The 24,434-nt window shown below is 38.0% G+C and overlaps 1 pseudogene; it reads left to right on the forward strand.

Annotated features, from left to right (window-relative positions):
- Positions 1 to 4,646: 4,646 nt before the first annotated feature.
- On the forward strand, positions 4,647 to 16,873 carry LOC102815790 (annotated as a pseudogene).
- The last annotated feature ends 7,561 nt before the right edge of the window (positions 16,874 to 24,434 follow it).

A 24,434-nucleotide genomic window follows, 5' to 3' on the forward strand; every position in this document is an offset into this window, starting at 1 on the left:
AATTTCACCTGCTTGAATTCCAGACCCATTGTTATTGTTGTTGTTGTCAGTTTTGGATCATAGTAACCCTGTACAGGGTTTCTAAGGAGTGGCTGATGGGTTTGAACTGCCAACCTTTCAGTTAGGAACCCAGTGCTTATGCTCTAGCACCACACCGGAACTCCACCTGGCCCATCTTTATTGTTACTATTGTGTGCCTCTGAGTCAGTTCTCACTCATAACGACTCTGTGCAGGGTTTCCAAGAGTGTATGGTGGGTTTGAACTGCTGAGCTTGTGGTTAGCGCAGTTAGCTTGTTGATATTGTTGTTAAGTGCCGTTGAGTCTGTTCTGACTCATAGTGACCTTGTATAGAGTTTCTGAAGAGAAGCTCATGGATTTGAACTGCCGATCCTATGGTTTCCAGTCCGGTTCTTATCATACAGCATCACACCAGAGATCCTGACACAGAGAAACCATAAAATAATGTATGTTGTTTTGAATCACTAATAAAATAAAGTTAATCTTGATGATTATGAAGCTGCAGCGTAGCTTACATTTAATTAGTCTGGTAATATAAATTATTGATTTATACTTATCTAAGAGCAATTTTTGCAATTATTCTGGTTAGTTTAGAATAAATTTAGAATTTAGCAGTAAGACTAGTCATGTGGAGAAAAAAGGACCCTCTGTGATGCTGTGGGTTAATGTGTTGCACTGCAAAGTCTGTTTGAACCTCAAGGTCGGTGCTGCAAAGTCACCAGTCACTTCTCAGAAACCCTATACAGGGTCACTATGGGTCAGAACTGACTCGATGGCACTTCACAAAAACAACAACAATTTTCAGTAAGACTTTGGATTTTCTCTTGTCTCAAAAAATTATGAATGTGGTAATAAAGACCCATTATTCCCAATCTCGAGTCCTGGTGTAGCACTGTAGGATAAGCACAGAATTGCTAATCTCAAGGTCAGTGGTTCAAACCCACCAGATTCTCCTTGGAAACCCTAAACAAGGTTGCTCTGAGTTAAAAACAACTTGCTGGCACTTAACAGTAACAGTATTCCCAATTAACACCAAATACAACCAAAGATGAAGGACTGGTCATCAAGTAACATCCTTAACAGAATATATCCTGAAATGAACATTAACTCACCAAGTCAATTCCAACACACAGCAATCCTGTACAGGGTTTCCGAGGTGGTAAGTCTTTACAGGACAAGAAAGCTACATCTCTCTTCTGTGGAACAGCTGGTGACCTTGTAGTTGGCAGTCCAGTGTTTATTATTTTGAATTTCAAAATGAGGTTTAAAAGATTTCATTTCCATTAACTAATACCCTCTTACAGAGAATAGAAGAAGGAAATTTCCCCTCACCTCTTCCTTTAACTCACTAGCCTCTACCATTTTCAGTTTGAAATTGGAGATAGGTCTAGTCATCACTGGCATTCAAACAACATCCAAGTCACTAAAACAAATTAACTTCTGTTGATATCAGCTGGACAGTTCTTTAAAAAAAAATTGAGGTCATATTTATTTTAATTGGCTACACAATCCTGAAGCCAAAGAGAGAAGAAAACTCATTTCATTTCTATAATCAGCATTCCTATACTGTATAACATGCCCATGACATAAAAACAACTCTAGAAAAAAAAAAAAAAATCCATTTCTTATTACAATAGAAGTACCCATTCTGAATCTGAAAAACAAATCAAAGGTTTCAATGACTTTTAATGATCCTGAAATTTGCATACTGGGTACAGACCCACTATTACTAGAGAAACTGAAGAAAATTTAGAGATGTATTGGGTGAAACTAAGGAGCTCTGGTAGCGTAGCGGTTACGAATCGGGCTGCGAACCTTAAGGTCAGCGGTTCGAAACTACCAGCTGCTCCGCGGGAGAAAGATGAGGCTTTCTACTCCCATAAAGATTTACACCCTCGGAAACCCTGTACAGGGTCGCTATGGGTCGGACCCGACTCGACGGCACTTAACAACAACAAAATTGGGTGAAACTAGGCTTCCTTTTGGCTAATCTTGAGGCAAACTCCAGGAAAATATTCTTGTGTTCAAAAGGAAAAGAAAAAGAATACTCAGAACTACCAGGGTACCAGGACAGAGCAAGAAGATCTCATCTACTTCTCTGAAGTGATATTATAGAAGCCATTGATCTGTTCCCTTCCTTCAATACTACCCTGGTCAGAGTCCAAAGATACATGACAGAATCTATTCTTCTGTATTCTGTATAACCAACCACATAGGTCAGGTTTCAGAGTCATAATTCTTAACTTGTTTTTCAACTGAACCTTCATATTTTTTCTACCATGCCCCCACTCTAGGAAAGTGGGCAATATTTTACATGCTCTACATACACCAGCATGCTCTACATAACAATAAAAACAACATACTCCACATGCCAGGTTATACTTATCCTCCACAGATGTTTATGTTAGACTGGACTATAAAAGAATACTTCTGATAGCCAACTTTCTAATTTGAAGTGGTTAGTTGTAGAATATTAGATATGAACATGTTTACTGAAACTAGTAATCTTGGATATAAAAAATATTGCCATCTCAGTTCGAGGAAGGTGGTGACGGTTGAGGGATTTTACTACATTGACCAAAAATAAAACAAAAAAAGGAGAAATAGGATTCTAAGTAGGCAGAATTGAAAATATGATTACTATAAATTTATCATTACAGGTCATTTTTTTCTCTTTAGGAAAAGCTATGAAACCGTAAGGGAGATTCTTTTCCTTCTTAGGAATCCGAATCTCTTCTATAATTGTCAGGACTAATGGGGTATAAACTATAGAAGAGGGAAAAGATATCTAAATTAGAACACCTATAGATAGAAGTCCTAAAAAGATGAGGAGTTAAAAGAACCTGCTATGGAGATATATCTTTGAAAGATATAAAAAGCCTGGATAATTACTTATGAGCTATAATAGTCTTCATTTAAGTTCCTATTTGACCCCATTTAAAATGAGAAAATGGCAATTTAGAGAGTAAGTAAATTCCTAAGAATCCCAAAGAGTTAATCAGTAGACCCATGTTCCATCCCAAAGACCATCCCTCTCTATTCCATGCTGTGAGCATTCTCAAAAGGCTGAGGAGCCAATCAGCTGTTGGGTGTGTCCAGATGTGACAATTTCTGTCACATGTCTCATCTGAAATATGGTTTCTGGATGTTCTTGCCTATTCTGGCAAAAACTCAGACCCAGAAGCATAAATAAACAGAACCAGCAGCAAAATCTTGCCAAGCTCTCTTGTTTGTGCTGCCTACTTGGATGACTTAAGTAATAAGAAAGACTCCTTGCACCAATATACAAAAGAATCACTCTTCTGGTTTGCTTTATACTTAGTAGAATCTGCTAAGAAGCTCTGGTAGCTCAGTGGTTACGAATGGGGCTGCTTACGGTCAGCAGTTCGAAATTATCAGCTCTTCCGCAGGAGAAAGATGAGGCTTTCTGCTCCCGTAAAGATTTACAGCCTCAGAAACCCTGTACAGGGTTGCTATGAGTCAGAACTGACTCCACGGCACATAGCAAACAACAACTCAATAATGTGGTATATAGCTTACTAAGTATGTTACAAGCATTCAATTATTCTATCTTATAACTACCCTATAAAATACATACTACTATCTATGCTCATTTGGTACATGAACAGACTGTGGCATAGGGAATTAAATAATTTATTCCAATTTTATAATAAGTGACAAGATCTAACTATAAAGCACCTGCTATTGGCTTCATACCACATGTCACAAAGAGTAGAAAATAAGGCCCAGGTGCATGACTGATCTTGTATTCCCCTCCTCAAATATCCAGAGGGTTCATATTGCTCATAGAACACAAACTCCTCAAAATGAATTTAAAAATATTTATAATCTAGTTTCAGCTAACTTTAAAAACTTTCTGCCCTTCACCCCCTCCTTCATACACCCTTTGATACTGGTCACAGCCTTCTCTGTCCCTTGATTTTGCTCTGAACTTAGTTCACACTGCCTTCTCCATCTGGAATGTCCCTTATGCCAACACCCACCTGCCAAAGCCTTCCCCTCTTTCAAAGTGCCATATCTTTCATAAAGTTTTATAAGATCATCCCATAAACTACTCTCCCTAACACTCCCATAGCAATGCTATTGCTTCTAATGAGACACTTAGTAAGGTTGTCCTCCTACATATTTTTAGGTCAAACTCTCAGATGACTGATGTCGTTTTCTTTGTATACATACTTACATACATATAAGTATGCAGGGAACTGCAAAGATGGCCTCAGTGATCTGCCTCCTAGTACTGATACTTTATGTAATCACTTCCCTTGAATGTGAGCTAGACTTAGTGATTCAAATTTAACAAAGAGAATGCAGCAGACAGCAGGAATATCACTTCTAGGAGTAGGTTACAAAAGACTGATTTCCAGGTTGGATACTCACTTGTTTTCTTGATCTGAGGGGAAACCAATTGGCATGTTGTTAGCTACCCTATGGAGAGACCGCCATGGCATAAAACTAGGGAAGGCTTCTTACTCCACAAACAGCGAGGGATGAAGATCCTCAGTCTAATGCCCCACAACCTAATCCTTCCAATACAAACATGTGTGAGTTTAGAAGTAGATACTGCAGGTGAGACTGCAGCCTTGGCCAACACTCCGATTATAACCTCATGAAAAGCCTTGAGATAAAGGTATCTAGCTAAATTGTGTCTGGATTCTTGACTCTCACACACACACAGATATGAGCTAAGTCACTACATTTAAGTCACTATACAGCAATAGGTCATTAATAAAGTAAGTTTACAAAGTCTCTGAATTATATTTTATAATACATTGATATAGTGACAAGAAGATCCATCCTTTTATTAAATATAAAATAAATACAAAAATTTCACTCATGTCAAAACTACAAAGAAAAAGGCTATAGACAAATTAGTTAATAGTTTACAAGAGTTAAGCTTTCTTTTAACTAAGAATTTTACAATGTGTGCGAATTTCAGAAAAAGTCATGGCTAAGCTTCCATTTTCAAAATGGAGCTATTCATTACTAGGTGGCAAGAATGGTTTAGAGGACATGGCTACCAACAATAAAAGGCTCTGCTCTACAAGCACCTAAACTCAGGTATTAAAATCTTTGCATGACAGGTTGGAAAGCTTATGTTTAAATTACTACCTCACAGAGTACACCAATCTTCAAATTAATTACAGTATATTGTCATTCTCCTGGTTTATTTACAAATTTAGGAAAAGAGGAAGAACAATATGGACCATTTGTTGGGGAGATTTATGAAATGGTATTCATGTTATTTGGAGAGAAATACTAGGTATTGATAGCATTTGCTGCAGATTTTAGGTGGAAAATGACTTCTAAACATTTTCAAGGATTTAGCTGTCATTTTGTGGTGTAAGACCCTAAGATGAAAACTGGTACAACAGATAGAGTGTCTCAAATTCAATATAAATCATAATATAATAGGCAGTCTCCTAAAAAAAAAAAAGGTCAAGGGTGAAAAGCTAAAGAAAGCTTTATGCCTTTGTTACTCTAAACTCAGATTATAAACCAAGAATTATCAAGGTTAAAAAGGCATTATCAGGGACTGAGTTTAAAATTAAGACAGGCACAAGATGTTGTTAAGTATCATTGAGTCGGTTCCAATTCACAGCAACTCTGTATATGGTTTCTGAAGAGAAGCTGGTGAGTTTGAACTGATGACCTTGTGGTTCACAGTCCAGTGCCACACCAGGACTCTGAGTCATATTTGGGGCTTGTACCAAAGGAAGAGTAGCCCCTACTCTTTAGCACATAAAAAACAGTTTATAGAAAGTAGAATTCTTGCATCTTCCTGTTAAACAAATGCCTAGTTAAACTAAAAGTGACAACTAAACAAAGAATGACTGATGATGAACTGAAAGCCCCACTGAAGTAGGAACTCCAATTTCTAGGTCTAAATTCAATAACAAGATATAGAAAGAACTTGTGTTGCAGTTGTAATGCAGGATAATGCATTAGAGCACAAGGTCGGGGGTTCAAACCCACAGCTGCTTCTCAGAAATCCTATACAAGGTCTCTATGAGTTGAAACCGACTCGATGGCACTTATTGACAACAGTCAAATTCTCAGAGATGTTTCCAGGGGCTATTTTTAAACAAAATTTGTATTGTTAGTGATAAATTTGGTTGCCAATCTTCATAAGACATACAGACATTCCTGGAAGCATTAGTCATGAAATCAGCTGATATCCAACCACTTGATCCCCGTTTAACCATTGTTGTTCTCTTTCCAAAGTGGAAGTTTAGCAATAAGTAGTCTAGAACTCCCTCAGGTTACAAATTTTTAGCTAAAAAGAAAGCTCAACTCTTCTGAATTCTAAACCAATTTGTAAAATGCCTTTTTCTTTATAGCTTTATGGCATGAGTAGTTTTTATAATCATTATGGATGCATTTCCCTTTTATTACATCAGTATATTCTAAAATTCAATTCAAAGACATTGTACACTTTACTGTACTTTTTGTCTATTGCTGTATAACAAATTACCCCAAAATGTAGTGAGTTAACACAAAAAGTACTTGTTGTTGTTAAATGTCGTCTAGTCGGTTCCAACTCATAGTGACCCAGTATAGGGTTGCAGAGGAGCAACTGATGGGTTTGAACTGCCGAGCTTGTGGTTAGCAGTCTAATGTTATACCACATTTTTCTTCTGTGGATCAGGAATCCAGACACAGTTTATTTGAGTATCTCTGGCTCAAGGTCTCTCATGAGGTTGCAGTCAGGGCTGCAGTCTCATCTGAAGTCTTGATAGAATAGGATCTATTTCTAAGCTTGCATATGTGTTCTGAAGGGTTTTTTAATGACTCATTTTCTAGAAGTAGGTCACCAGTCCTTTGTTCAAGGTGTGGATTCATACTTCCAAACTTTTGGTTAATAGCTAAACCTATTAACCATTTGCACCACCCAGGGGTTCCAGAAAGGATAGAAGCTTATCGTAAGTGGTCTTGTTGAACAAGAGTGACAGGACACAGATCCTGGCACTAATATGTAGCTCTGCTACATTGGACAAAAATGGAGATACAACTTTTTAGGTGAACTGTGAATTCAATAATGTTTTTAAATAGTTAAAACAATACCAGGCATACAGTATATGCACAATCATTTTATAATAATACTTAATTGTAACAAACAGCCTCTGAGCTCAGAAATCAGATCCTCTTATCAACAATTACCAGATAAATTTTCAGAAAATTTGAAAGGCTTTTTTTTTATAGTAAGAATGATGCTAAAGTCACGGAAATAAAAACACATATTTTCTTAAACCAGCAAATTACAGATCTCTAGAAGAATGTTAACAATCTAGCACCTTGACCATGTATGCTCTATTACAATATATCTGCCACGAAGTGACCTGCTGGAGAACACATGATAGAATTCTGCAAAACCAATGATTTGTTCATTTCAAATACCTTCTTTAGACAGCATAAAGGACAACTATACACATGGACCTCACCAGATGGAATACATAGAAATCAAATTGACTACATCTGTGGAAAAAGAAGATGGAAAAGTTCCATATCATCAGTGAAAACAAGGCCAGAGGCAGACTGTGGAACAGACCATTAATTACTCATATGCAAATTCAAAATGGAGCTGAAGAAAATGAAAACAAGTCCACGAGACCCAAAATATGACCTTGAATATATCCCACCTGAATTTAGAGATCATCTGAAAAATAGATTTGATACATTAAACACTAAAGACCGAAAACCAGAAGAGTTGTAGGATGACATCAAGAACATCATACGTGAAGAGAGCAAAAAATCATTAAGAAGACAAGAAAGAAGGAAAAGGTCAAGATGGATGTCAGAAAGACTCTGAAACTTGCTCTCCAGCATAGAGATGCTAAATCAAATGGAAGAAATGAGGAGGATCAAGAACTAAACAGAAAATTTCAAAGATCAGCACGAAAAGACAAAGCCAAATATTATAATAAAATGTGCAAAGATTTGGAATCAGAAAACAAAAAGGAAGAACACAGTCAGCATTTCTCAAGCTGCGGGAACTGAAGAAAAAAATTCAAGCCTCGACTTTCATTATTATAAGATTCTTTAGGCAAATTATTGAATGATTCAGAAAGCATCAAGAGAAGATTGAGGGAATACACAGAGTCACTGTACCAAAAGGAAATGGTTAATGTGCAACCATTTCAAGAGGTAGCTTCTGATCAAGAGGCAATGATACTTCAATGTGCATTGAAGGAATTGGCAAAGAGGAAGGCACCAGGAATTGATGGAATAAAAATTGAAATATTTGAAGAAAGTGAGGCGGCACAGGAGGCACTCACTCTTCTCTGCCAAGAAATTTGGAAGACAACTATCTGGCCGACTGATTGGAAGAGATCCATATTTGTGCCCATTCCAAAGAGAGGTGACCCAACAGAATGCGGAAATCATCGGACAATCTCTTTGATATCTCAAGCGAGTAAAATTTTGCTAAAGGTAATATAGAAATGGCTACAATCATACATTGACAAAGAACTTCCAGAGGTTCAAACCGGATTCAGAAGAGGCTGTGGAATGAGAGATATCATTGCTGATGTCCAATGGATTTTGGCTGAAAGCAGGGAATATCAGAAAGATGTTTACCTATGCTTTATTGACTATGCAAAGGCTTTTGATTGTGTGGATCATGACAAGCTATGGACAACATTGCGAAGTATGAGTATTCCAGAACACTTAATTGTACTCATAAGGAATCTATACCTGGACCAAGAAGCAATTGTTTGAACAGAACATGGGAACACTGAATGTTTTAAAATTAGGAAAGTTGGGCGACAAGGTTATATTCTTTCACCATACTTATTCAACCTGTATGCTGAGCAAATAATATGAGAAGCTGGGTTCTATGAAGAAAAACATGGCATCAGGATTGGAGGAAGACTCATTAACAACCTGCGATATGCAGATGATACAACCTTGCTTGCTGAAAGGGAAGAGGACTTAAAACATTTACTGATGAATATCAAAGAGCACAGCCTTCGATATGGATTACATCTCAATGTCAAGAAAACAAAAATCCTCAACACTGGACTAATAAACAACATTCTTATCAGTGGAGTAAAAGACTGAAGTTGTCAAGGACTTCAATCTTCTTGGATCAACTATCAACACTCACGGAAGCTGCAGTCAAGAGAACAGACGACATATTGCATTATGCAAATCTGCTGCAGAAGATCTTTTTAAAGTGTTGAAGAACAAATATGTCAGTTTGAGGACTAAGGTGCACCTAACCCAACCCATGGTATTTTCAGTAAACTCATATGCATGTGAAAGCTGGACAGTGAATAAAGAAGACTGTAGAAGAATTAATGTCTTTGAATTATGGTGTTGGAGGAGAATACTAAAAGTGCCATGGGCTGCCAAAAGAACCAATAGATCCATTTTTCAAGAAGTGCAGCCAGAGTGCTCCTTAGAGGCTAAGATGGCCAAACTTCGTCTCTCATACTTTGGACATATTGTCAGGAGGGAACAGTCGCTGGAGAAGTATGTCATGTTTGGTAAGATGGAGGGTCAGAAAAAAAGAGTAAGACCCCCAGCGAGATGGATTGGCCAGGTGGCAGCAGTGATGGACTCAAGTGTGACAACAATAGTGAAGTTGGACTAAGATCAGACATTGTTTCGTTGTGCTGTGCATAGATTCAGTATGAGTCAGTACCGACTCGATGGCACCTAACAACAACAACTATGTCTGGAAATATGGTATTTTTGTATGGGTATATCAGGAATTTTTAATATAAATTGATTTGATGGTTCTATAAGTTCTATAGTTACTGAGATGTTGTTTGAAAAGTTATCTTGTCATAGACATTGCCACTAGCCATGTTTGGAAGCAACTTCCACACTATAAAATCACCAACATCTGATATTTTAATTTCCTTACTAATAAAAATTATCTCCAGGGACTGGTCCCTGGAGAAGGACATCATGCTTGGTAAAGTGGAGGGTCAGCAGAAACAAGGAAAACTCCCAACAAGATGGATTGGCACAGTAGCAGCAGCAATGGGCTCAAGCATAGCAACGATTGTGAGATTGGCCTAGAACCAGGCAGTGTTTCGTTCTGTTGTGCATAGGGTTACTATGAGTCAGTACCAACTTGACAGCATCTAACAACAACAGCAACTCATATAATGGGCATCTTTGTCTTGTGTTGATTAGCAGTTATAAGTTTTCAAAAACTGAAAAAAAATTTATTAAATATTTCACAATCACTGAGTTGATTCCAGAGAACTCTTTGTTATTTTTGTTGTTGTTAAGTGGCATTGAATAGGTTCTGACTCATAGCAACCGGAGAAGTGGCTAGCTGGAGGAGGCTATTCATTACCACTAAAGCAGAGAAAGGTGTGTGTGTCTGAAGTTGGAAATCAGTCAAACAGGATGATTTTTAAAATCCTTCTAATACAAACTGTGGTGGGGGTTGCATGGGATTAGATGGCATGAATTAGAACATTCAGTTTAAACCCTATGCTGTTGTTGTTAAATGCCATTGAGTCAGTTCTGACTCACAATGACCCAATATATGGTTTCCAAGAAGTGACTTGTGGGTTTGAGTCACCAATCTTACAGTTAAGAATAGAATACTTATCCTATATCACCAAACCAGGACTCCTTTAAATGTTTTCAAAATACCTAAAGTAGTCTTAAAAAGAGGTCTAAATTATTTAATGTATAACTGGCAATCAAATGTTCAGTGAGGTACTCAACTTTGTATATATAAGAATGCCACACTTGCAGAGAGTACCCATTTGACCTAGCCTCAATGGCTTAACAATCAGAACTCAACTAGAGGAAGATAAAAAAGAAAAAAGAAAAAAATTTGAAAAAGGAAACAAAGGTAAATAAATTGCTGCAATTGGATGAAGTTGACCTATACTTTATGGATGTAGTAGCTCAAAATACCAACTGAGAGGGAAGGAGTCTTCACATCAAGTATCAATCCTATTCCCTCTGTATACAGGGTTGAAAGGGATGGGCAACTTAGACAATGGCTACCTAAAATGATGGGGCAATAAAGTCATGAAATAACTAGTTTACACGTTTTCAAGAGGGAGTTTAGTTTAAGAGTGTTCTGGGCTCTCTCCTGTAAACTGTCACTCAGTTCAAAAAAAAAAAAAAAAGAATGTGCAGGGGAAGATAGAGTCCCCATTAAATACTTTTCATCTTTTCTAGATGGGTGTGGTGAAAAGAGATGGGGATAAGATTCTTATGATTCAGTAGTGAATAATTGTTATCATGACTAATTGCGACTGTCACAAATGTAAAGGTAGAAGTTTTGTAACAGAAAAGGTAGAGTAGTTAATATTACAGTCCAGGAACAGAGGTCCCTAGGACCATCAAGGGAGAAGATCATGAGTATAATCTGGGACCCTATCCAGAGAAGCAGTGACCCAAGAGATGGAGGCAGAGATAATGACATGGAGAGAGCCAGCAGCTGAAGACTCTAACTCATGGAAAGAGAAATACTGAGGGTTGGCAGCCAGGAGACAAGCTTGCAGAATGTGTCCTTTGGTTGTTTAAATTATTATATAGTCGTGAGTGTTTTTGTGTATATCCCCTTCCCCTCTACCACCACCAAAAAATAACAAAACCAGAGAGAATAGAAGCAAATACTGTTGAATGATGATGCATGGAGGAAATTGCAATGAAACAATGATTGTAAAATCAGTGTTCTCCCATGTAAATGATCACTCAAATCACAATTGAAATATATATATAAATGGAAAAAAACAAAAAACAGATACAGGATAGGCCCAATAAAATAAGGTAAGAAAGTTTGTTTTTCTTTCAAAAGGTGTTTTATGCAGTACTTCTAAACTATCATTAAGTGCCATTGAATCAGTTTTGATTCATAGTTACCCTGTATAGGGTTTTTAAGGAGCAGCTGGTGGGTTTGAACTGTGAACCTTGCAGTTAACAGTCCAGTACTTATCCTGCAGCACCACACCATGTTACTTTAATGCTAATTCTCAACAATGCTATGCACAGCAAACCGTAGGGGACCATGTAGAGTTAATCATCTGACATATTAACGAAAAGTAAGACATATTAATGAAAAGTAAGAAAGTAGTAAACATATATATTTTCATATCTCCTTTTTGTATCATAATGGCTTGACTGGTGAGAATTAATAACATGAACTTGAAGTAGCTGATAAGTAGTATAATTATACATCACTCCTTAGCAGTCACTATTCATTCTATGTCTGCTTTAACTTAATACAGAATATCCTGTCAAGTACACAAAATCCTATCAGAGTTAGAAATTATATACCCTCCACTCATGTGTAAGTTTGTCCTATTGTAGTGGTTTGCACAATGCTGTGATGCTAGAAACTATGCCACCAGTACTTAAAATGCCAGTAAGGTCACCCATGGCGGACAAGTTTCAACAGAACTTCCAGGCTAAGACAGACTAGAAAGAAGGACCTGGTGTTCTCTGTCTTCTTCAACATTTTCATTCGAGGCAAAGTAGATCATGTGATTGTCTGATTCTAAATGGCCAATGCCAGTCTATTTTAGCTAACTAATGCCTGGGATATCGATCTTTATGCATTTCATTTCATTTTTATGACTTCCAATTTTCCTCAGTTTATATTTCACATATACTTCATACTTCCAATTATTAGTGGATGTTTGCAGCTGTTTTTCTCATTTTGAGTCATGCCACATCATCAAATGAAGGTCCTGAACAATTTATTCTACCCATGTCATTAAAGTTGATTATTTTGAGGAGGCTGCTTCTTGAAAATTCTATACAGGGTCACTATGAGTCAGAACTTACTCAATGGCACTTAACAGCAACAACAATTTTGAGGAGGCAGATCTTTTCTAGTTGTATTTTGAGAGTGTTCCAACCTGAGAATCTCATCTTCCAACACTGTATCAATGTTTCACTGCTAATCATAAGATTTTCGCTTGCCAATTTTTTTAAAGACATAGATCACCAAGTCTTTCTTCCTAGTCTGTCTTATCCTGAACGCTTACTGGAATTTTAAGTACTGGTGGCATAATTTCCAGCATCACAGCATTGTGCAAGCCACTAAAATAGGACAAACTTACACAAGAGTGGAGGGTATATAATTTCTAACTCTGATAGGATTTTGTGTACTTGACAGGATATTCTGTATTACAGTTAAAGCAGACAGAGAATGAATAGTGACTGCTAAGGAGTGATGTATAATTATACTACTTATCAGCTATTTCAAGTTCATGTTATTAATTCTCACCAGTCAAGCTATTATGATACAAACAGAAGATATGAAATATGTTTGCTACTTTCTTACTTTTCATTATTGTTGTGATTGCTATACTATATAAGCCAAATTTTAGAGTGGGAATTGCCTTAATTAAAATAAGACACCTAACTATAATGGGATAATTGGACCCCAATGTGGTAGGGGCCAAACAGCAGCACTTAATCAACACAGGTATGGTGTGTTATTGTAATGGACAGCAGAATCAAAGCTGTAATCAGAATAGTCTGTCTTGTGTGAACTTATGGGGCTGGCTAATTATACAGGGTATCTGTAGGGCTAAACCTGATAGGAAACCTAAGTATTTACTTGATTTGTGTAAGAGAAATAATTGTAGGTGAAGCTAAAGGTAGTCTAACTTGAATCACCAGAATAGAGTCATGGCCTTTTAATCTATTCCCAGATTTGAGTCAGTTTACATTCCCATAAACTCTTGAATGAAGGGGTAGATGGGTCCCTTTGAGGAAGAAACCTACTACACTGCCTGCTGTTAGTCTTTCTTTCAGCCTTTCCCAAAGAGATCTACTGTCTTTTACAAGAGTGACTACACATTGGGAAATGGAAAAAATCAGATTTTTCAGGGATTACTGGATACTGACACTAAATTGACACTAATTCCAAGAGACCAAAACATCACTGTGGCCCACCAGTCAGAGTGGAGGCATACGAAGGTTAAGTTATTAATAGAGTCTTAGCTAAGATCCATGTCATTGTGGGTCCTGTGGGTTCCCACATTCATCCTGTAGTGATGCCCCCAGTTTCAAAATGCATAATAGACATACTCAACAAAGAAGTACAGCACCCACATTGGGTCCCTGACATATAGAGTAAGGGCTATTATGGTTGGAAAAGCCAAGGAAACAGTAAGAACTACTTTTACCTGGGAAAATAGTAAACCAAAAGCAATACTGTGTTACTGGAGGGATTGCAGAGATTAGTGCTATAATCAAGGACTCAGGACGTATGCAGGAGTGGTGATTCCCAGCCATCCCCATTTAATTGGCCTATCTGGCCTGTGCAAAACACAAATGGCTCTAAGAGAATGGCAATTGATAATCATAAATTCAAGCAGGTGGTAACTCCAATTACAGCTGCTGATCCAGATGTTGTTTCATTGTTTGAGTAAATTAATACATCTCCTGGTGCCTGGTGTGCAGCTATTTATATGGCCAATCCCTTTTTCTTGATTTCAGTTTCAAAGGATCAACACAAGCAGTTTGCCTTTAGCTTGCAAGGCTAACATACTTTTGCACTGTCCTACCTTAGAAGAACGTCAACTCTCTAGCACTATGTCATAATTCAGTTCACAAGGAACTTGATGGTCATTCTCCTCCCCAAGACATCACACTGGTCCATTGCATTGATGACATCACACTAATTGGATCTAGTGAGGAAGAAATATCAATTAATCTAGACTTGTGGGTAAAATAACTACATGCTTGTTGTTTTGAAATGCCGTCGAGTCGGTTCTGCCCCATAATGACTCTGTATAGGATTTCTGAGGAGCAGCTGGTGAGCTTGAACTGCCGACCTTGCAGTTCAAATGGCTTTGCAGTCTGGCGCATTAACCCACAACACCACACAACTGCATGCTAGAGGGTGGGAAATTAACCCAACGAAATTCAGGCACCTTTCACCTCAATAGAATTTCTAAGAGATCAGTGTTGTGGGGCATATAGACATATTTCTACTAGTGAAAGATAAATTATTGCATTGGTCCCCTCTACAACTAAAGAAGAGACACAACTTTTGGTGGGCCACTTTGGAGGCAACATGTCCCTCATTTGGGTGTATTATTGAAGCCTATTTATCATGTGACTAGAAAATATGCTAATTTAATCGGTGTCCACACAAGAGAAGGTTCTGAGACAAGTTCAGGTGGCTATGCAAGTAGCTCTGCCACTTGGACCATATGATCCAGTAGAACCAATGGTGCTTGATGTGTCAGTGGCAGATAGAGATGCAATTTGGAGTCTTTGGTGTGCCCTTATTGTTAAATCACAGTGCAGACCCTGAGGATTTTGGAGCCAAGCCCTGCTGTCCTCTGCAGATAGTAAATTTCCTTTTGAGAAACAGTTTTTGGCTTATTACTGGGACTTAATAGCGACTGACAACCTAGTCACCATACAACCAGAGCTCCCCATTATGAACTGTGTGTTGTTTGACCCACAGAGTCAAAGAGTTGGACATGCACAGCAGAACTCCATCATTAAATGGAAATGGCATATACAAGACTGAGCACAAACAGAACATGAAGACACATGAAGTTGAATGCGGAAGTCGCCCAAATGCCCATGGTCTCTACTCCGGTCCCTTTCCCAGTCTACATCCATGGTCTCATGAGGAGTTCTTTATGATCAATTGACTGAGGAAGAGAAAATTCATTTTTGTTTACAGATGGTTCTGCATGATATTCAGGCATACCTTGAAAGTGGACAGAAGCAACACTAAAGCCCATTTCTACTACTACCCTAAAGGACAGTGGTGAAGGGAAATTCTCCCAATGGAAAGACTTCAAACAGTACACCTGATTGTACATTTTGCTTGGAAGGAGAAATGGCCAGATGTGCCAGTGGTTTGGCAAGGTGTTCAGAGTCATGGAAGGAATATGACTGGAAAATTGGTGACAAGGATAAGTGGGAAAGACGTATGCAGATAGACCTCTTTGACTGGGCCAAAAAAGTTAAGAGATTTGTGTTTTATATGAACACAAATGAAAGGATTACTTTGGCAGAGGAGGATCTAAACAAGCAAATGAACAGGATGATACATTCTGTGGATACTAATTATGCTCTTTCTCCAGGACTCCTATCATTGCCCAATGGTCTCATGAACAAAGTGACCATGGTGGCAGGTATGTAGGTTATGCATGGGTTCAGCAGCATGGTCTTCCACTCCCAAGAGTAACTTGGCTGCAGTCACTGTGAGTGCCCAATCTGCCAACAGACTAAACCAACACTGAGTCTGATGTGTGGGGGCCATTCCTCAGAGAGATTAGCCAGCAACCTGGTGGCAGGTTGATTACATCAGACCACTTCCATCATGGAAAGAGCAGTGTTTTATTCTTACTGGAAGAGACATTTACTCTGGATATGGATTTGCCTTCCCTGCAGACAATATTTCTGCCAAAACTACCATCTGTGGACTTGTAGAATGCCTTATCATGGTATCCTACACAGAATTGCTCAGATCAAGGAACTTACTTCACAATAAATGAAGTACAGCAAAAGGCCCATGTTCAAGTAATTTACTTGTCTTACCATGGCCCTCATCATCCTGAAGGAGTTGACTTGATTGAATCATGGAATGGCTTTCTAAAGATACAACTAAAGCATCAGCTAAGTGTCAATACCTTGCAGAGTTGGCAATGTTCTTCAGGAGGCTGTGTGTGCTCTAAAACAGCTTCCAATATATTGTGCTGTTCTCCAATTATCAGGATTCACTGGTCTAGGAACCAAAGGATAGAAATTGGTATGGCACCTCTTATTATTACTCTTAGTGACCCACTTGCAAAATTTTTTCTTCCTGACCCTATGACCCTATGCTCTTTGGGGTTGAGCATTTTAATTACAGAGGGAAGAATACTCCTACCTTAAGACACAGCACTGATTCTATTTAACTGGAAGTTAAGAATGTCCCCTGGCCATTTTGCACATCTCACGCAACTCAGTCAACAGGCAAAATAGAGCGTTATTGTGCTGGGTTGTGTTATTAATCCTAATTACAAGGGGGAATTGTACTGACATTACATAACGGAGGTAAAGAGGAATATATGTGGAGTCCAGGAGACTCATTAAGGGGTCCTTTTGTACTACCATGTCTTGTGATTGAAGCCAATGATAAAATACAGTGACCCAATTCCAACATGACTAATAATCACTCAGAAATTTCAGGAATGAAGGTTTTGGCCATACCACCAGGCAAATAACCAGGTCTAAAGGGAATGGGTAGTGGAAGAAGGTAGTTGTAAATTGCAGCTATGGCCATGTGACCATTTGTATGAACAAGAACTTTAATATATATATGGAGATATGGTGGGGTGCCAGAGGTAAGCATTCAACCTCAAGGTCAGTTTGAACTACGAGGTCGGTGGATCAAAACAAAAATCAACCAGCCACTTCTCAGAAATCCTACGCAGGGTCACTATGAGTTGGAACCAACTCTATAGCACTTAACAGTAATAACGTATATATATTTGTGTTTGTTTTGTATGTATGTATCAAATATTTTTACTCTATTCCTTTGTGAAATATAAGATGTAAATGGGGCCAGTGCATTTGCAGTTGTATATATTTTAGTTTAATAATTTTAGTCACTAATAAGACTTTACTATTGTCTTCATTTAGAGATTATGCATATGGTTTATAGGTTCCACTTTGACAAGGAGTGGACAATAATTGTTAAGGTTATGTGTCAACTTGATTGGGCCAGGATTCCCAGTGGTTTGGCAGTTGAGATGTGGTTATCTCCATGGTGAGATCTAATACAGTGTAGTTAACTATTTGATCATTGTCTATGAATAATATAGTTAACTATATAATGATTGATTATGAGCAGGCATGCTTAACTCTATGATGACAGGGTATGAGTTGCTAATCAATTGAAAGGATTTTTTTTTCCAGGGGTGTGGCCTACTTCTAATATAATGAACACTCAGGCAAAACTTGCCTGCTTTTTGCTGGGTCTCAATCTTATATCTGGCTCATCCTGTATGTAACCTCTAGTTCCTAGGACTTAAGTCAGTCACCTATTATCTACCTACCTGTCTGCCTGCCATACCTGAACGCCTATCTTACTGCTGGACCTGACTGCCTGGCAGACCTGAATGCCTACCTGCCAATCTTGGTTAATCTCACCTGGACTTGTAACACTCCCATTTCTACAATTATGAGCCATGTCCTTGATATAAACTTCTCCTTGATATAAACATATATATATATATTGTTGTTGTTGTTAAGTGCCATTGATTCAGTTCCAACCCACAGCGACCCTGGATAGGGTTTCCAAGGAGCGGCTGGTGAGCTTGAACCACTGACCTTGCAGTTCAAATGACTTTGCAGTCTGATGCATTAGCTATATAGGTATAGATAAATATGTTTCACTGGTTTTGCTTCTCTAGAGAATCCAGCCTAAGACATAGCTTCCAGCATCACAGCAATATGCAAGTCACCAGAGTACAACAAACTGACAGACTAATGGTGAGCTAAATTATAAGAATTTAAAACATAAATTCCATGAGGAAATACTAATAAATTATATATATATATATATATATATATATTTAAGATGATATTTTGTTGCAAAAGATAACCTAGAGTTAAAGAAAAGCAGATTAGGAGGAGTTTTAGGTGAAGGACACTAAAGTGTAATTTTAGTGTGTTTTATATTACACTTGAGAGGAATGGACTTTGATCCGAGTTTTTCTTTTAAAGGAGTTCAGATAAGAACTCTACAGACTGTGTGACAAGGGCCAGTTTCACCTGAAACAATTCCAAAATGGGCTTGGTGGTTGTGGTCGTGGTTATGTGTGGTGGAGTCGGTTCTGACTCATAGCGACCCTGCATGGGGTTTCTGAGACTGCGAATCTTGCTCCCGTGGAACCACTGGTAGTTTCAAAATGCTGACCTTGAGATTAGCAGCCTGATTCAGAACCACTATGCTAACAGAGCTCCTCAGCATTCTCTTAAGTGAGCAATTTGATCCTCCTAGATCTTAACATATATCAGAACATAACTGGGATCTTTGAAAGTCCTGTGTCACTGCTGGGTAGCCTCTTGCCTAACTCATAGTAACATTATCGGACAGGATAGAACTTACCCCTAGGGTTACCCAGGCTCTAATCTTTACAGAAGCAGACAGCCACATCTTTCTCCCACAGAACTGCTGGTTGTTCAAACTATTGAGTTTTCAGTTAGCAGTCGAGCATGTAACCACTGTTTTACCACGGTTCCTTGGGTAGTCTCTTACAGGAGTGGACAAGATACTCACACTAGACAGTAGAAAGGTTTGTATGGTCTGGGGTTTGAAGTCAGTTACACAGATTCATTCAAAGCCTTCAGGAAGGCTTTCTGTAACCATGGAGAGCAAAGTCTCTACTCCTAGGTGGATTTCTGGAAGTTTACAGCCTCTTTGGGAAAAAAACACATTCTTTAATGCTTATTAGAGAACTGTCACCTGATTACATACCAGAGGAGGAAAAGGCCACCTAAGATCCCCTGCTATGTTTACAATATTCAGGCAGCTATAGCCTTCTCTAAATACTGGAAAAAACTAAATCCAGGAGATAGTTCCTCCCCAGATGCAGGTCAACCAATATAGCATGATGGTTGGCTGGATGCTGAATATAAGCAAAAGCTTCATCTAAGGATTTTAATTTACTTTTAACCAAAATCTCTAACCCATTGTCATAAAATCAGTTCTGATGCACTGTGATCCTGTGTAGGGTTTCTGAGGTTGGTGTGGTGCTGTAGGATAAAACAATGGACTTCAAGGTCAGCTTGAACTGCAAGTTCAGTGGTTCAAACCCACCAGTTAATCCTCAGAAATCCTACACAAAGTCACTGTAAGTAGGAACCAACTTGATAGCATTTAACAACAACAACAAACAAAGATGAGCAGAAAGCTTCTCTCACAGAACAGCTTGTGTGTTTGAACTGCCAACCTTGAGGTTAGCAGCCCATTGTTTATCATATAGCACAAGAGCTCCTTTTAATTTACTCTAAGAACCACCAAGTATTATGTTATAGAAAATTGCCTATGATTTAAATCTGTATTATGAAATAATAACTATCCAAAGTCCTAAGCAATAAAAACCTAGTTGGAATTATATCCTAGCTTGTTGAATTCTTTCTTAATTATTAAAATAATATTTGTTCAATGCACAATAAACAGTTAAAAAATAAAAAGAAAACAAAAATTTCAAAAAAATAAAAAATAAACTTCTTGTTGTTGTTGTTGTTAAGTGCCATCGAGTCGGTTCTGACCCATAGCGACCCTGTACAGGGTTTCCGAGGGTGTAAATCTTTACGGGAGTAGAAAGCCTCCTCTTTCTCCCGCGGAGCGGCTGGTAGTTTCGAACCACTGACCTTAAGGTTCGCAGCCCGATTCGTAACCACTATGCTATAAACTTATTAAAAATATCAAAATGCCAATTTAGGAGAATGCCAAGACTGTTTGGAATTCTTTCTGGTGAGACTGCCCCTAGTTACACAGTCTCTAGAACTCTTATTTTCACTAACAAGTATAGTTAGTGCAACTAGATGATTAGTTAGAAGTCAGAATATTACTCCCAGACATAATGTCCCGAAATACCTATCAAAACAAGCATTCTTGTCAAAATATTAGGACTTTCCTCTTTTGCATACTTGGTAAGTTATTTTATTTTAAATAGTTCAGCATTATCCTTCAAGACAACATTTTAGTCAGCATTTGTTTTGTGCAAATGCACTATTCATATTTGCACTGAATTGATTTAAATGAGCAGTCACAATGTTTTCCCAGCAGAAAAATAAAGTGTCAAGTAAAAAGGAAAAAAAAAAAAAATCATGCATTTTGATTCATTTATTCCCAATTTTAAGTTCTATGAAAAGAGGATTAGAAATAATTCTTACCTTAACTAGAAATCCATATCTTCTAGTCAAATGTTAAGTACTACATAGTCAGGTAAGAAAAGAAAGTCTGAGGAATACTATAGAATTCTCAAGCAGTTAAGACATGCTTAATTATTAACGAGAGACAATCAGTCATGTCACCCAGGCCTGTCTATTTAAAACTCAACCCTACCTGACTCAGGTAAATAGAAAACTTAAGAATTCAGAAATCAGAACACAGAAGATAGTATAGAAATTGAGGTGCAATGCACTCTGTTTTCTATGCGAGGTGTGCCATTCTTCACCACTGGTATGAAGCAGATTTGGGATGGGAGTGCTCTGTAACCTCTATATCTCAGTAAAGTTACCTGGTTCCCTGCCCGGTAGTAAAGATAATTGTGTAGGTAGTTTTAGTGGTTGCTGAAAGTTTCCTGCGAAGAGACCATAACCATAATAAATAATCACAGCTCATTCACACCTCCTATGCTCCTTGCAGTCCTGGTTGCTAGAAAACCCAAGCTTAACAAACTTCAAAAGACTCAAAGAAAAGCCTTCTCTCTACAGACTTCTCTGAATTCTGTAAGGAGACTTAAGGACAACTTTCCTTTACGATATCGTATGTCATTGTTATTACAACTCTCTCTCCCTATCCCTTCCTGATTCTCTCTCCCAAACTCTTCTTTCCCCACTTTTCAATGTCTCTGTCCTTTTCAATGACCCTCCCTCTTTCTCTCTTTTCCTCTCTCTCTCTCACATATATAAGATAGATAATAGCAGCTATGTTCTACTCTTCTTTGTATCCCTAATAACAATCTCTAAGTATTATGTCTACTAGGTAGCACAAGGTAGGTGCTCAGTATTTGCTTGACAAATGTAAAAGGAATAAAAGTTACAAAGTGGATAAAGTTATTTTTTAGAAAGACAATAAAAAAGCCCTTTCTGCCTGGATCAATGGTCATGTCCCAATCTCAGGATATAAACAAGTTCCTTGATGATATGGCCCTGCCAAGGTTTCTAGCCTTTGTACTTAGTCCCCACATTCACTTTATCCTCTGATAATATTAAGATACTTAGGGGAGAGGAGAGGGGGAAATTGAGGGAAGTCATAGTGCTTACGATTCAGGCTGCGAACTGCAAGGTCAGCTGTTTGAAACTACCAGCTGCTCCGTAGGAGAAAGATAGGCTTTCTGCTCCCATAAAGATTTACAGCCTCGGAAACCCTGTACATGGTCGCTATGAGTCGGAACCGACTCCACAGCACATAGCAACAAAAACAACCACAACATATCCTCTTTTTACTATCTTATTCTAGTATTTCCTATCTGATTTAAGATTTTACTGAGAAGTTATCTGCAACATGATTTTGATATCCACAAGAAACTGGGTCAGATGCCCATGAACCGCTTCCAGAATTTTCAAAGTTATTCATGCCAGTTTTTCTCACTATTTAATAAGATTCATTATGAAACTAATTCAAACTGGAGTTTTCTTAAAAGGTGAAGGTGGTCCTAGCTTTTATCTCTGAATCCTCAGTGTATCATAGATTCTGGTATATCACAGCAACTCTAATTGTTAGCTTAGGGAAAAAACCTAAGATCCCAAACATACCCATGGGGTGGGGGGGGAACAGACTTTAACTGATGCTCAGAATAAAATAACTGTATATTCTTCAGAAATTTTTGATGTTTTAGGAAGAAGTGTCATATAGACACTAAAATATGTTATGAGGAAATTGTTTAGCATATCAGTAATTAAGAGATAGGAGTTGTTCTGAGTTTTATGACATAAAGTTACCACAAACTTTATGGCACTATTGAAGACTAGAGCAACACTTCAAGGCCATTACACTTTTCCTTGCAATACATTTGTCAATAATTCTCCAGAAAAGGGTAACCTGAGGAAGTAGAAAGAGTTATTAGGACCCAATATTAGTGAAGTATGTGTAGCCACTGCAGGTAGAGTCTCAGTTGTTATTCTCTGGGACCTGTTACCATTTCAAATACCAATTTAACTACTTTTCTGTAGGTATTCTCTATACTGCCTTCACATTGTTGGAGGAGGAGATAGTATAAAGAGTATTATCAACCCTAATCAGTCCTGCATATGCACGTCACTAAATCTCAGAAAAGAATTTAAAGCAATGCTGGCATTTAACATCTATTAAATTTGCCTTATCATCAGGCAAAACAAGGTCAGGGGCAGATTGTGGAACATGCAAATTCAAACCAAAGCTGAACAAAATGAAAACAAGTTCATGAGACCCCAAATATGACCTTGAATTTACCCACCTGAATTTAGAGATCATCTGAAGAACAGATTTGATACATTAAACACTAAAGACCAAAGACCAGAAGAGTTGTGGGATGACATCAAGAACACCATACAGACAGAAAGCAGAAAGCAAAAAGTCATTAAGAAGACAAGAAAGAAGGAAAAGATCAAAATGGATGTCAGAAGAGACACTGAAATTTGCTCTCCAGCATAGAGATGCTAAAGCAAATGGAAGAAATGAGGAGGTCCAAGAGCTGAACAGAAAATTTCAAAAATCATCTCAAGAAGATATAGCCAAATATTACAACAAAATGTGCAAAGATCTGGAATCAGAAAACCAAAAAGGAAGAACATGCTCAGCATTTCTCAATCTGGGGGAACTTAAGAAAAAAATCAAGCCTTGACTTTCATTATTGAAGGATTCTTTGGGCAAATTATCGAATGATGCAGAAAACATCAAAAGAAGAAGGAAGGAATACACAGAGTCACTGTACTAAAAGAAAATGCTTGATGTTCAACCATTTCAAGAGGTAGCATATGATCAAGCGCCAATGATACTGAAGGAGGAAATCCAAGGTGCATTGAAGGAATTGACAAAGAACAAGGCACCAGGAATTGATGGAGTAAAAATTGAAAATTTTCAAGAAAGTAAGGTGGCACTGGAGGCACTCAGTCATCTCTGCCAAGAAATTTGGAAGAAAACTATTTGGCCGACTGATTGGAAGAGATCCGTATTTGTGCCGATTCCCAAGAGAGGTGAATAAATGGAATGCGGAAATCATAGGGCAATATCTTTGATATCCTATGTGAGTAAAATTTTCCTAAAGGCAATACAGAAATGGCTACAATCATACATTGACAGAGAACTTCCAGAGGTTCAAGCTGGATTCAGAAGAGGATGTGGAATGAGGGATATCATTGCTGATGTCTGATAGATCTTGGCTGGAAGCAGAGAATATCAGAAAGATGTTTACCTGTGCTTTATTGACTACACAAAGGCTTTTGATTGTGTGGATCGTAACAAGCTATAGACAAGATTGAGAAGTAAGAGTATTCCAGAACACTTTATAATGCTCATGAGAATCTGTACATGAACCAAGAAGCAGTTGCTCGAACAGAACATGGGAACACTGAATGGTTTAAAATTAAAGAAAGGTGTGCTACAGGGTTGTATTCTTTTACTATACTTATTCAACTTGTATCCTGAGCAAATAATCTGTAAAGCTGGATTATATGAAGAAAAACATGGCATCAGGATTGGACAAAGACTCATTAACATATGATATGTAGATACAAC

The sequence above is a fragment of the Chrysochloris asiatica genome, unplaced genomic scaffold, assembly GCF_000296735.1.
Source record: "Chrysochloris asiatica unplaced genomic scaffold, ChrAsi1.0 scaffold00236, whole genome shotgun sequence".
Classification (NCBI taxonomy): Eukaryota; Metazoa; Chordata; class Mammalia; order Afrosoricida; family Chrysochloridae; genus Chrysochloris; species Chrysochloris asiatica.